This window comes from Pan troglodytes, chromosome 6 (genome assembly GCF_028858775.2).
Source record: "Pan troglodytes isolate AG18354 chromosome 6, NHGRI_mPanTro3-v2.0_pri, whole genome shotgun sequence".
Lineage (NCBI taxonomy): Eukaryota > Metazoa > Chordata > Mammalia > Primates > Hominidae > Pan > Pan troglodytes.
Genome location: NC_072404.2, coordinates 146,400,383 through 146,415,843, shown reverse-complemented (window position 1 = coordinate 146,415,843; position 15,461 = coordinate 146,400,383). Strand labels below are relative to the sequence as shown.

Here is a 15,461-nt window from a genome sequence, read left to right as displayed (position 1 = left end):
TCTAAGCCCTCAAGGAAAGAAAAGAGGAAACAGAGGTTTATTCCCTATCAAGACAGTCCACTCGAGAAAGTTCTGTCTTGGTTGTAACTTCAGGTTTCTTTCTTACACAGGCATTTTATTAATGCTTTTACGAGTTAGAAGAGTTGGGATAATTTGCCATCTGGAGTTTCTCTGCCTTGCTGATCTGAGCTCAGACCTGCCAATTTACCAGAGATAATTGATAACACCCTGTAACAGCTGAGTAAGTAGATTCTTCTGTTATACTGCTTTTAAAAAAAGTTTAAAGTTTTAAAATAGTATAAACTTTAATTGGGTTCTTTAAATTTTGTTGTTGAATAATGCAATTATTATGATATTTTGTGAATATTTGTAAATAATGGGATTCTGGAATAAATTAATCCCCGATGATAGAAAAGAGTTAATGAACACTTTCTCCATACATAACACTTTAGCATTCAAGAAACATAGGACTTAAATACATATATTAAAAATTTAGGCCAGGTGCAGTGGCTCACGCCTGTAATCCCAGCACTTTGGGGGGCTGAGGCGGGCAGATCACCTGAGGTCAGGAGTTTGAGACCAGCCTAGCCAACATGGTGAAATCCCATCTCGGCTAAAAATGCAAAAATTAGCCAGGCATGGTGGCAGGTGCCTGTAATCCCAGCTACTCCGGAGGCTGAGGCAGGAGAATCGCTTGAACCTGGGAGGCAGAGGTTGCAGTGAGCTGAGACTGTGCCACTGCACTCCAGTCTGGGCGACAGAGAGGCTCTGTCTCAAAAAAAAAAAAAAAAATAATAATAATAATAATTTAAAAGCATTCTCCTTAGTGCTTTATTTCATTTTTACATTATAAAATGTAAAAAATATTGGTAAAACAACTGTTAATACATTTTTAAAATGCAACTGTATGTAAAAATTATCTTTTAATGCAGGATGCATTTTGGTTAATTTGAAATAAATACTGGTTTAGTGGAAATAAAATTTTAATAGTTCTTTCTATTTGAAAATAATGATTTTTCCGATACTAATATAGATAAGATCACAGAATCTGTCTGGATTTAACTTTCTCAAACAGACTAGGGAAGAATGGCTTTCATTCTTTCTAATCAAAACACCTGAATGAAGTTTAAAGTGTTTTAAGTGTTGAGTCAGTTACCTTGAAAACAAATGGTTTCTCAGAACAAGAGCTATTATTCCTCATACTATATCCTTTGAAACTGTTTTGACAAAACTAGTAAACCATGAAGTTGTACCAGGGCCTTGTTTGGGAATCTTAAACTAAAAACAGTGAATAAATCTACAAGATATTCGCCACTGCAGTGGGATTATTTAATTTTGGTCCAAATCTGTGTTGTCCAATATGGTAGCAACTGGCCACATGCCACATGTAGCTATTAGACGTTTGAAATATGAGTAGTACTAACGGAAATGTGCTCTGCAGAAAATACCATATTTCAAAAAAATATTTAAAAAGACTAAAATACTAGGTTTTATATGACTCACATTTTGAAATGATAATATTTTGGATATATTGAATTAAAACATGTTATTAAAATTAATATCACTTGTTTTTGTTTACTTTTTTATGTGACTGCTGGAAAATTTTAAATTAGTTGTAGCTTGCATTATACTTCTTTTGGATGGAACTGATCTATATCATCACATACAATCAACATTCTTAGTTATCCAGTACCTAGCATTCTGTAGTTCTTGAACTTTCTGGTCCTCCTATGGATCAATTCATATACATTTGTATTGTTTTAAGAATGTGATTCTTTGATTCATCAAATATTTATTGACTGCCTACCATGTGTCAGACAGTATTGTAGGTATTGGTGATACAGTAGTGAACAAAACGAACTAAACTCTCTGCCTTCATGGAGGTAACATTCTAGCAGGAAGATACAGACTAAGAACAAATAAAAAAGTACAATATGTAGTATATTAGAAAGCAGTGAGTGCTTTGGAGAAATGTAAGGCAGGCAAGAGTAAGGGCTGAAGAGTTGACTGGTAAAGAGAATGTTTAGGGAAGGCCTCAGTGAGAAGTTGTGAAGAAGTTGATGGAAAGAGCCTGTGGGTGTTTGGGAGAAGAGTGTTGTAGGCAGAGAGGATAGCAAATGCAAAGACCTTGAGGCAGAAGCAGACCTGGCTTGTTTGAAAATAGGAGGAGTCTAGTGAATGGAGTGGAGTGAGTGAAGGGGCTGTAATCCCAGCACTTTGGGAGGCCAAGGCCAGGTGGAGCACGAGGTCAGGAGATCAAGACCATCCTGGCGAACATGGTGAAATCCCGTATCTACTCTAAAATACAAAAAATTAGCCAGATGTGGTGGTGGGTGCCTGTAGTCCCAGCTAATCAGGAGGCTGAGGCAGGGGAATCGCTTGAACCTGGGAGGCGGAGGTTGCTGTGAGCTGAGATCGTGCCACTGCGCTCTAGCCTGGCGACAGGGCAAGACTCTGTCTCAAAAAAAAAAAAAAAAGAGGAGATGAGAGGATATGGATGGTCATGTCATGTTGTCAGAGGCATAAAAATCAGAGCAATCCCGTCTTGAGTAGGGGCTGGGTAAAATAAGGCTGAGACCTACTGGGCTGCATTCCCAAACAGTTAGGCATTTTAAGTCACCGGATGAGATAGGAGGTCAGCACAAGATACGAGTCCTAAAGACCTTGCTAATAAAAACGTTTGCAGTAAAGAAGCCGGCCAAAACCCACCAAAAGTAAGATGGCGATGAGAGTGACCTCCGGTTGTCCTCATTGCTACACTCCCACCAGCACCATGACAGTTTACAAATGCCATGACAACGTCAGGTTAGTACCCCATATAGTCTAAAAAGGGGAGGCATAAATAATCCACCCCTTGTTTAGCATATAATCAAGAAATAACCATAAAAATGGGCAACTATAGAGTAGCCATTCTTTTATTTTACTTTCTGAACGAACTTACTTTCACTTTATCGACTTGCCTCAGATTCTTTCTTGCATGAGATACAAGAGTCCTCCCTTGGGGTCTGGATCGGGACCCCTTTCCCATAACAGTGTGAGCAGTGGTTATTGTATGGGTTTTGGCTTCCAGTGAGATGAAAAAGAATTGGTGGATTTTAAGGAGAGAAGCAACATGATCTTTCTGTCGAAGCTAATGTGATTTGAATACTCTGGGCTAGGGGTGGGGGTGTTTGCAAGGGTAGAAGCGGAGAGACCCAGTGAGGCTACTGCAGTGACCCAGCTGCAAGATGGTCCTGAGACCATAAGCAAGGGATGTGAGGATAAATGACGGAATTCTAGTTATATGTTGTGAAATTAGATATGAGATGAGAGACAGAAAGGAGTGTCAGGGAAGACTCCACAGTTTGCGGCCTGAACAACTGAGAGTGGAGGTGCCTTTGCTGAGATGGGGGGGTGGATTGTGGAGGGACCGATTGGAGGCAGCACTAGGAGCTCAGTTTTAAACACATTAAATTTGAGATTCCTCTTTAGATATCTAAGCAGAAAGGTCATGTAGGCAGAGTCTGGACTTCAGTGGGAGGTCAGGATTAAAAAGGCAAATTTGAAGTCATTAGCATTGAACTGTTGTTCAAAGTCATAAGAAGGATTGAGGCCACCAAGGGAGTGAGAAGAGTGGTCTGGGGCCTCTCCTGGTCCCATGGAGTCAGCAGGGCAGATTGAGGAACAGAAAGGAAGGTGTAAATCGTGATACTCTAGACACCAAGGGAAGCAGTAGTAACCCACCTTGTCAGATGCTGCTGATGGGTCAGGTAAGATGCCAGCTGAAAATTGATCAGAAGATTTAGCAGTGAGGAGGATGTTAGTGATCTTGGCGAGTGGTTTCAGTGAAATGGTAGAGACAAAAGCCAGAGTGGAGCAGATTCCAGGGAGAATTGGAGGAACTGGATTGAAGAGTGAGTACAGATAGACTCTCTTTTGAGTAACTTGTGAAGTCCAGAAGAGTCAAGGAAAGTTTTGGTTTTGGTTTTTTAAGATGAGAGAAATTACATGTTTCTCCCAATGCATGTGTTAGAGAGATTTCAAGTTATTTTTCTGAAATGGCCTGCTAGATTTATGACATTTAAGACCACCACCTGTGTGTGTTAGGGGTGGAGGTGTAGTGCTTCCCTCCTAAGATGATTTCATGGAATTGTGTTGTGGAAGAGGCAGAGGGGTGGGAGGGATCGGGGGAGAGACAGAGAAAGAGAGAGAATGTAGAGGTTGGCATTGAGTATGTTAAAGGTGGCTTTTGCAATTGTTATGAAATTTGGCTGCTTCTTGCTCAGTGTCTGCATTCACATTCCGGGAATTAAAAATGTTAAGGTAACAAATGTTAAGACTAGTTCTCGTCAACTGAAAATGTTGAAAAAGCTGATGTTTGGGGTGTAATTTCTTTTCCTTACTTTTGAGGAAGTTATTGAAACATTTGAAGAAATTGAGGCAGAGACACAATACCCAAGGTCACACAAAATGAAATATTGCCAGAATAAGTGGATTTTAGATCTGATTTCCTAGCTATGTGGAACACTTAATCCCTCTGTGTTCAGTTCCAGCAGGTATAAAATGAGGGTAATATTTGCTTTACCTGCCACAGGAGGTTTTTATGAGGATCAGATGAACTAGTAGGTGAAGGGGCTTAGTCAACTATAAAGCATTGTATTATATAAATATGAAGTAATGTTAAAACTAAATTATACTTGAGGATTTTGTGGTAGCATGTGAAATAACTGGAAAAAGTATAATGTAACAAAATCTGGGCTGAGAATATTTGTAATACATACTCATACTAATAGAACTGCAAGAATTTGCTTTTTGCCTGTGTCAGACTTTGTTAATGACACCACAGAATCGATTGTGTTTGAGTTTTGTGGCCAAGCCACAGCTGAGGTCCAAGCAATCAACCAGTTTATCTTCTAGGAGTCTCAAAGTCACTGAACTGGCTATTTTGGTACTTTAATATAATGTTAGCTTGCTGGTACTATGTGGAAGAGCCACTCTCTTAATATAAAATATTCACGTTCTGATGATAAATTTTCTATCAAACTTTGAGAGCATTTCTATATTTGATACTTGGAGTTGAATTATAGTCATACTTCATTTTTGTATTATCATCATACTTTATGCTGTGGAAAACTGAGAAATTAAAAATGAGTAGCCAAGATCATTTCCCTTAATGGTGATGTGAAGAGGATAGGTGATTCTCTTTCTGAATAAACAAGCGTAAAACTGGATGAGATTGTCCAAAATGGTCGTTTCTGGGCACTGGAAACAAAAGGCAGATAATAGATTGAGAAGCGTTATTGATACACTGAATCTTTGGGTATGAAGGATAGGGGTTGTGGCCTTCTCGCATGGGGTTTCTTCTCTCTCCTTGCGCACTATCTCAGTTGTCGAATTGCTGTTTTATCAGACATGATAGACTCAATTTGAAGTGTGGGTAAAGGTTGGGGTTAAGAAATCACAGCTTTGCTGGCTAAAAGTGGCATAATCAGTTAATAATGAAAAACTCACAGCTTTGCTACTTTGAGTTTGAAGTTTGCTAGTTTGAGGCCACCATCCAGAAATTTAACAAGGAGATCCTAGAAATGAGAGACTATAGAGGGCAAAAATGGCTCCCCAACCATCTGTAGCGGACAGCTAAACTTTGCATGCCCAGGGGATACTCAGTAGAGCCCAGCAAAAAGTGAAAGCCAGAAGAGACTTGAGATCTGGGTACAACTTTGAATGCTACCTTCCATGCAGACTGTTCCATCTGCAGATGTTGGAAGCCTTACTGGTGCAAGGTGGCTGGGCTTAATCTCTGCCCAAATCCACTGGCTGACCACTAAACTAAGCAGCCACTCACTCATTAGGGAAATGCAAATTAAAGCCATAACAACAACCACCAGAATGGCTAAAATTAAAAAGATTGACAATCCAAGTGTTGACAAGGATATGCGGAAACCAGAATCCTCTCAAATTGCTGGTGGGAATATAAAACAGTATGGCCATGATGGAAAACAGTTTGGCAGTTTCTTAAAAAGTTCAATATACACTTAATGTGTAACTCAGCAATTCTATTTCCAAGGTATGCTGTCAGGAAAAATGACAACATGTGTCCAGGCAAAGTTGGTATATGATGTTCATAGTGTCACCCAGCAAGCAATCAATGGGCCTGCTGCCCAAGGCACATGGAGGCCAATACCTTGGTGCTGGCTTTTGAGGAAAAAGAAGCTTTATCATGACTGGACTGGCAAGGAGCCAGGAAGAAGCACCCAAATCTGCCTCCTGGAGCTGGTAGTTGGGTAGAGTTTTATAAGCATAGGGTAATAGGGTGTGATCCAATTGGATCTTGTGATGAAGTGATGCTGGGGGGTGTTTTCTGACTGGCTCCTGACATGGGGCTATGCCAGAGCTCAATCTGATTGGATTCTGGATCCTGTTATGCCATATCCCCTTTTTTTTTTTGAGATAGAGTCTCACTCTTGTCACCCAGGCTGGAGTGCAGTGGTGCAATCTCAGCTCACTGCAACCTCCGCCTCCTGGGTTCAAGTGATTCTCCTGCCTCAGCCTCCCAAGTAGCTGGGATTACAGGCGCCTACCACCATGCCCAGTATTTGTATTTTTAGTAAAGATGGGGTTTTGCCATGTTGGCCAGGCTGGTCTCAAACCCCTGACCTCAGGTGATCTGCCCGCCTCGGCCTCCCAGAGTTCTGGGATTACAGGCATGAGCCACCACACCCGGCTTCCACTTCTTAGTTCAGTCCCCTCTCCTTGGTTGGAACATTTAGGTTGCCCCTATAGTTGCATGCTTGGTTCATCTGGACATGCTCAGGTTACATGATGTTCAACCTGGGGGCCCATGGCAACTGAAAAACAACTCACAACTTTGTTACAGAAGAGATGAACCAGATTGGTCTGACGTGGTTAAAATAGCAGCTTTAGCTGTGATTGAAAACTGGAACTAATTATTTATGTGTCTGTCAGCAGATGAATGGATAAGCAAATTGTGGTATATCTATAGAATGGAATAATACTCAGTAATGAAAAGGAATGGACTGTTGATACATACAGTGACATGTATGCATTGCAAAATAATAACATGCTGTGTGAAAGAAGCCAGACACCTTTTCCTACAAAATAGAATACTGATTCCATTTAGGTGAAATTCTAGAAAATGCAAGCTAATCTGTAGTGACAGTAGATCAGTGCCTGCAGATCAGAGGATGGCTTGGGAGAGGAGGGAGAAAGGGATTCCAAAGGAAAGAGCACAATGAAACGTTTGGGGGTGATGTATATATTCATTATTTGATTATGCCTAATGATTTCATGGGTGTATACTTATGTCAAAACTCATTGTATATTTAAATATGTGCAATTTATTGTATATCAAGAGTAACTCAGTAAAGTTATAAAAACTAAAACTATGCCCATTCAAAAAGCAAACAGGTGTTCATAGTACCATTATTCACAGTAGACAAAAACTGGAAACAATCCAAATCCATCAACCGGTAAATAGATAAACAAAATTTGGTATGTCCATATCAGCCATGAAAAGGGATAAAATTCTGATTCATGCCACGGGTACATACTACAGTATGGTTGAACCTCAGAAACATTATGCCAAGTGAAAGGGCTCTGTATTGTATGATACCATGATATGAAACTTTTAGAACAGGCAAAACCTTAGATCAGTACTTTGCCTGGGTGTAAGGTGGCAGCATGGAGATTGGTTTTAAACAGGCACAGCGGAACAGTTTGGGTGATGGAAATGTTCCTGGTGATAGTTGTGTATAAATTGTATGAAAACGTGTGCAATTGTGTACTTAAAATGGATAATTTTCATGACATGCAAATTATACCTCAAGAAAGCCACTAAATGTGGGTGGCCACTCAAAATTTCAAATTCTCTTTAAGATGACGATTCAGGTCGGGCATGGTGGCTCACTCCTGTAATCCCAGCACTTTGGGAGGCCAAGGCAGGCAGATCACGAGGTCAGGAGATCGAGACCATCTTGGCTAACACGGTGAAACCCCATCTCTACTAAAAGTACAAAACATTAGATGGGCGTGGTGGCGGGCGTGGTGGCGGGCACGGTGGTGGGCGCCTGTAGAGGCAGGAGAGAATGGCGTGAACCCGGGAGGCAGAGCTTGCAGTGAGCCAAGATCACGCCACTACACTCTAGCCTGGGTGACAGAGCGAGACTCCAAAAAAAAAAAAAAAATTTTCCATTCAAGGAATTGAACTATGGTACTGACTTCATTGTAACATACTGCTTTGGAATACTATGGTGAGGTTCACTGAATTCATGTTCTATGCCAAATGCTTTTTGGATTCTAATTGTAAGTTAGTTATTTGTAAATTAGTTACATTGTAAAGTAATTTAAATTAAATCGTAAAAAGAGTTACTTGTTTTTCCCAGAATTTAGTGACCAGGAATAGCTGTATTTCCCTTGCATATCATTTGTCAAATGATTGGTTTTATGTTAAATAGTTATTAACACCCCCCTCCCCAATGGAAAACATGTTTTTTGGATTAATATTCAATTTGTGTAAAGTAGTTCAAATTTATGGTGGTGGGTTATCCTTAAATTTTTAATTTAATTTTTTTTTTTTTTTGAGACAAGTTTCACTCTTGTCGCCCAGGTAAAGTGCAATGGCGCGATCTCAGCTCACCGCAGCCTCCGCCTCCCGGGTTCAAGCGATTCTCCTGTCTCAGCCTCTGGAGTAGCTGGGATTACAGGCATGCGCCACCATGCCCGGCTAACTTTGTGTTTTTAGTAGAGACAGGGTTTCTCCATGTTGGTCGGGCTGGTCTCAAACTCCCGACCTCAGGTGATTTCCCCACCTTGGCCTCCCAAAGTGCTGGGATTACAGGCGTGAGCCACCATGCCCGGCCTATTTTATTTTTTGAGACAGAGTCTCGCTCTGTTGCCCAGGCTGGATGGAGTGAAGTGGCGTGATCTCAGCCCACTGCAGCCTCCGCCTCCCGGGTTCAAGCAATTCTGCCTCAGCCTCCCAAGTAGCTGGGACTACAGGCATGTACCACCATGCCTGGCTTTTTTTTTTTTTTTTTTTGGATTTTTAGTAGAGATGGGGTTTCACCATGTCAGCCAGGCTCGTCTCGAACACCTGACCTCAAATGAGCTGCCCTCCTCGGCCTCCCAAAGTGCTGGGATTATAGGCGTGAGCCACTGTGCCTGGCCCTATCCTTCACCTTTTAGTTCTTTAGGAAGGAAATTGATGGTGGCTTAATATCTTTGCTTCTAGGCTTGGGTGTCCACCCACCTGAACCCAACTCCCATATATGTAGAGACATCAGGTAATCTGAGCATAAGATCCTTGCAGTGGTTGGGGAAGTGAAGCAGAGAGATGCCCTCTTGGAGCACTTCCATTTTCTGCACCAGACCAGGAATCAGTTATCTCTGGGGTTAGTGACCTCACACCTTTGCCCCTGAATCCCCCCATATATAAAATAGAAGATTGAATTTTACTTACTTGGGTAAAAGTGGGCATTTTTCAGTTAGACATTTACCTAATTTTAATGAAAATGCAATGACCCTAGAACATCCTGCCCATGATTCTGCCCAAGTTTATGCAAACAGAAAAAATTTATTTTGGAAAACACCAGATCTTAAACTGAAATTCATTAAGCCATTTTTCCAAATAAAGTACCAGCTTAGTTAACCAAATTGTACTTTTTCACTTTTTCCTTCCCTCAAAAGCAAATCCCTTATTCAACAAAAATTTGTGGAACACTCATATGTTTCAGGCACCCTGAAGATAAAGACACACCCACCTGCAAGGATAAAAGAAGCATGGCGGCGGGGTGGGGCTGGTATCCAGTCTGCTTCAAAACGGAGGAGGGGCATCCACAGAGAAGGGCTGGGGAAGGCCTTGCAGGAGGGCATGGAAGAGCCAGGTTGAGAGGGATGAATAGGACTTGGCTGTTATCCAGGTTGCAAGATGTTGGTAAGGACTTTATCTAAAGCTGTGGCATTGGGATTAAAGAAGAGAGGTTGAGTCAAGAGATTCAGTGACTGGGAGTTATATGCCTTTTTGACTGGCAGGATAGGGAGAATATTGGAGAAAAAGGAGTCAAGGATTAGTCCAGCTTCTGCCTTGGCCTTCTCAGCAAGTGGTGGGGAATTCACTGAGGTGAGGAATACAAAATACTCGGAGGTTGTATCTGTTTGTTTTGCTTATTGATTTAGGAAACCAGGAATTAATTCACTTTGGAGGTTTGATCAGGGGAATGCAGCCTACGTTTGATTGGGCTTTAAAGCTGATCCTCTTTGCTCCATGGCCCAGCTCTGGGGGGGGACACATGTGGCACATCAGGCAGAAAGGGGCAGCTAGCGAGGTCTTGGCCAACTGTGGTTGGGCAGCATCATGGGCTGTAGTCTCACTTGTACAGGTGGAATCACCGTGGGACACTTCGGGGCATTTCCAAAGTGGAAAAATTCTTGCAAGTGAAAACCTGTCACATTGAAGAATTTAGTAGTTCTTTTGATAATTATTTTTTCTACTTGCTGTCTTGCCTTCTTCCCTCTGTATTTTTACCATTTATGGGAGTACATCTTTATATTTCTCTGGTAAAAGGAAGATGAAAAAGGTGAACTTTATAAAAGACTAACCAGTCCTTGACTTGTATAGCTCATTTAACTTTTAAAACCTGTGAAGGAGGTACTTTTCATCATATAAATTCATGATGAAGATAAATAAAATAGGTGTTTGGGAATCAGCAGGTTTTGAAATTTTATGACATGCCATTAACACAAAGCATAAATTCTTTTTTTTTTTTTTTTTTTTTTTGAGACAGAGTCTCAGTTTGTCGTCCAGGCTGGAGTGCAGTGGCACGATCAAGGCTCACTGCAACCTCCGCCTCCTGGGTTCAAGCGATTCTTCTGCCTTAGCCTCCTGAGTAGCTGGGATTGCAGGCATGCGCCACCACACTCAGCTAATTTTGGTATTTTTAGTAGAGACGGGGTTTCACATGTTGACCAGGCTGGTGTCGAACTCCTGACCTCAGGTGATCCACCCACCTTGGCCTCCCAAAGTGCTGGGATTACAGGAATGAGCCACCGCACCCGGCCGCATAAATTATTTTATTCAGATCCATTGACATTAACATGTAAATAAGGATGACAGTTTATTATTTTGGAAATTCTAATTATTTGTCTTGTTCTTCAAAGAAGCGCTTTTGGTTACAAGTGGGTCCATAACACACAAAACAAAATTCTGTTTACGGCTGGGCGTGGTGGCTTACGCCTGTAATCCCAGCACTTTGAGAGGCCAAGGCGGGCGGATCACCTGAGGTCAGGAGTTCCAGACCAGCCTGGCCAATGTGGTGAAACCCTGTCTCTACTAAAAACACAAAAATTAGGTGGGTATGATGGTGTGCGCCTGTAATGTCAGCTACTCGGGAGGCTGAGGCAGGAGAATAGCCTGAACCTGGGAGGCGGAGGTTGTAGTGAGCCGAGATTGCGCCATTGCACTCCAGCCTGGGCAACAGAGCAAGATTCTGTCTCAAAAAAACAAAACAAAACAAGACAAATTACATACTTTTTGATAATATTGAAAAATAAATATGGAAAATGATTCTTCTTAGGAAAATTTATGCCAATTATTCACTTCGCTGTTTTGTTAATGATCACGAATATATTAAACTGAAAATACAAGCTAAGCAGCTGCTTTGAAACTACATCAAAACAGTAGAAGTTTAAAATTAGATTCTTCTTATTGCATTAAATGCATCTTTCAGTAATATGTGGTCACTACACTACCTGCTTTACATGTATTCTTGGAAATTTGGTAACAGAACAGGGTGAATAGATGTTGTAGATCACGAGGTATGGTGCAAAGTGCATGGCCTTGGGATAGGGATATCAGACATCTGAGCTGAATCTCAGTTCTCTGGTTGTTATGCCTCGAGGAAGTAAGTTGCTGGACCTCAGTTGTGCTGTTTCCTGGTCTATAAAATGAAGACAATAAAGAACCTGCTTCAGTGCGCTAAAACTCAAAGGACTTCTTGGGCTTGAGCGCTGGAGTAAACAGGCAGTTTCCCTTTGTACCACAAGAGGGAGTGCCTGTATAGATGTTAACCTGAGCTGAGGTTTGGATTTCTTTCTAAAATGTCGCTGAAAATTTAGGAATAACTGGATTACTGGGAAAACGTTAAAGAAAAAGATTTTTTGACAGTGTCAGGTGAAAGAGGAACTCGAAACACGTAATGGGTTAAGAGGAAGGGATTATGTATAAAATTCCTTTAAGGTATGAAAAGCTTTGTTGACAGAGTGTTACATATTTCATTCCCAGTCAACAATCTTTTATTGTCAATGTCTGACCATGTTGATATATTTGTTTTGTTTTTCTCCTCCTTTGTAACTGTATTATAAATTTTTTATATTAAACAAATATAGAACTTAAAATTTAGTTTCTTAGTAGTAGTAGTCCTGAATAATTAACATCAGTTGAAATTGGATTGTTTGTGCTCAGTGCCTTGGATATGTACAAAACCTGTTTGCTTCAAATTAGTGAGTTAGAAAATATTTTAATCTTTTCATCCTGCTCCCCTCCCACATACTTTTTTTACCCCTTTTATTTTGAGCTTCTAGATCCTTTTATGTGATGTGTTGCTGTCATACATAGCTCACATTGGGTGGGAACAGAGAAGAACATTGTTTCCGTGGCCCAACCCTAGGGACATGGAACTCATTTTATTATACAGTGAAATTTTAAAATTTGAAACCAAGATCAGATCCCAACAAACAGAGCAAAATTGGCAATTGTGGAATTATCTAACAAATTTAGGGAAAAATCCAGTTGTATCTCAGTTATGTGAATGTGTCCTTCGATTTACAATTTTCAGGTAATCTGTTTATTTTGCTGGTATTTTTATTATACATAGAGCACATTGTTTTATAGAACTGTAATTATACCATAATACTTTTTGTATTGGGAAATGTTGAGAATTTAGAAAGGACAATCCTAGGCATTTCCTTTTGCTCTGTATCCTTCTGTTTAGAAGTTTTCCCTGTGGTTTGTTCCTGGCAATTAAACACTGTTCAAATTCAGAGTCAGACTGCCCTGGCTCAAATCATGGCACCACGATGTGTGAAACTTGACAAAGTCAAAGTTATCACTATAATTTCGGTCACTTGAAATCCAGTAATTTCTTGAGCAGAAGAAAGGGAAGTGGAATTACTGTAGAAATTATGCATAGTTTTATATTATCTGTGTAGTAGCCTGTTTAAAGTGATCATTGCTAGTGCATGGTATAGAATTACAAACCTGTAAATACTTCTCAAGATTGCCACTTAAAAAAAAAAAGCAAAAAGAGCTCTGTAGCCCTATTTTTTTTTTTTATTTCCAACAGGAAATTTGTTCTTGTTTCAAAATGTGGGAACACCCATTATTCTCTGTTGGCCACATGAATGTCATCCATTTGTTTATTGCAGCAGAAAAAAAGTGAAGAATGGTTGATACAGGGGCAAGCTGTTCCTTTTAGGTTACTTTAAAAAGTCATGGAATTTCAGATATACAAAGAAAGCATAAAGAATACTCTAACCAGTATATATGTATACAGTATCCAGTATAAGAATGAAAATGTAATGTAGTTATTAAAACATTATGTGTGTGCTTCCACAAGCCTGTCCTCCTTTCTACCTTCCAGAAGTAACTTCTCTCTTGAATTTGGTGTTCGTCATTCTGGTGCATGCTTTTACAGTTTTACAAAATACACACACATTCCCAAACATAAATAATACTGTTTCACAACATAAATTGTATTATGGTACATGTTTTAAAACAGGATATACATTGTATCTGTTGCAAGTCAGGTTCCAAGGGAAATGGAACTCAGAAGATTAAGGCTGGGGGCCACCAGTGCCTCATGCCTGTAATTCCAGCACTGTGGGAGGCCGAGGCGGGCAGATCACTTGAGGTCAGGAGTTTCAGACCAGCATGGCCAACATAGTGAAACCTCATCTGTACTGAAATACAAAAAATTAGCCAGGTGTGGTGGTGTGCGCCTGTAATCCCAGCTACTCAGGAGGCTGAGGCAGAAGAATCACTTGAACCTGGGAGGTGGAGGATGCAGTGAGCCGAGATCAAGCCACTGCACTCCAGGCTGGGTGACAAAGCAAAACTCTGTATCCAAAAAGAAAAGAAAAGAAGATTAACATGTAGGAAGTTTGTTAAGGAGATTTTAGGATTCACACTTGTGGAATAGGAGGAAGCACAATTGGGCCAAGGGAGAAATTGGGCTGTGGTGTGCGATCACAAGATAGGCCTCAGCTGATCCCAAAGGGGTTGCTGAAGCTGGGGTAGCCCTTGAGGATGGTACCAAGTTGGGGTGAGGGGCCAGGCCTTGGTAGCTTCACATTGACCAGTTATGGGAAGAAGGCTACCCCTGAAGAAGGGATGAGACCTTGGTGAGGTGACTCTTTCAACTGAGGGCTGTTAACTTGCAACACCCCTAGAAACTGGGGGATAAGCTCTTCAGTCCTAAAGAGAGACCTGAGCAGCCATCTCAGTATTCACTACAGTCTATATTGTGTACATTGTCTGAGCCTGCCCTTTTTGCTGTATGTTTTTGGAGTTTACTTATATTAATATCTGTAGCTCTAGTTCATTTATTTTAATTGTTTTATGGTATTCAGTTCTTCAAAATATGTCACAATTTTAAAATATATTTTCCTATTTGAGAGACTTTTAAGTTTTTACAATTTTTCACTATTAAAAAATGTTGCTATATGAATTCATTTATATTTCTCCTTAGTGCACACACCAGAGTTCATCTGGGGTATACAACCAAAAAATTACCAGGTCTTAGGGTATGAACAATTTCAAATTTAATAACTAGAATGAAATTGCTCTCTGGAGTGGTTGTATCTCACCCCATGTCCTCATAAACACTTGGCATTGTCAGGTCCTAATTCTACCAATTTGATGGGTGTGAAATAGTATCTCATTATAGTTTTATTAGAGTTTGGTTGATAACTAGTGAGTAGTATCTCGTTGTAGTTTTATTAGAATTTGGTTGATAACTAGGAAGATTGAGAATTTATGTGTTTATTTAGCTATTTGGGTTTCTTCTGTGAAGGACATTTTCTAATCATGTGATTTTTCTGTTGATTTCTTTTAGTGATTTGTAGGCAATCTTTATATATTCTGCATATCAATTCTTTGTGGTCTATATGAGTAAAAATATCTTCTGGTTCGGGGCTTGATTGTTAACTTTTTAAATAATGCCATTTGTTGAATAAGAGTTTCCTTTTAATGTAATCCTTCCTTTGGGCATTGTTTCTGGGTATATTATTTTAGAAATTCTCCCTTAGGCTGAGGTCATATAAAATATCCTCTGTTTACTATTAAAAGATTTAAAAGTTTTAAAGTTTTGCTTTTCACAATTTTACCTGCTGTCCATCTAAAATAGTTTTGTGTATAGCATGAGGTATAATTGCCTAATTTTGTTTTTCTCATGGATGACCTGTTGTCT

The 15,461-nt window shown here is 40.2% G+C and overlaps 1 long non-coding RNA gene across 25 annotated transcripts in view; it reads left to right on the top strand.

Annotated features, from left to right (window-relative positions):
- The window catches only part of LOC735584 (uncharacterized), a 236,762-nt gene that overhangs the window by 57,476 nt on the left and 163,825 nt on the right, over positions 1 to 15,461 (top strand). For all 25 annotated transcript variants that reach the window (XR_010158664.1, XR_010158675.1, XR_010158663.1 and 22 more), the window contains one exon: positions 111 to 241. This is a non-coding gene — a long non-coding RNA (uncharacterized LOC735584). The remainder of the gene's footprint in view (positions 1 to 110; positions 242 to 15,461) is intronic.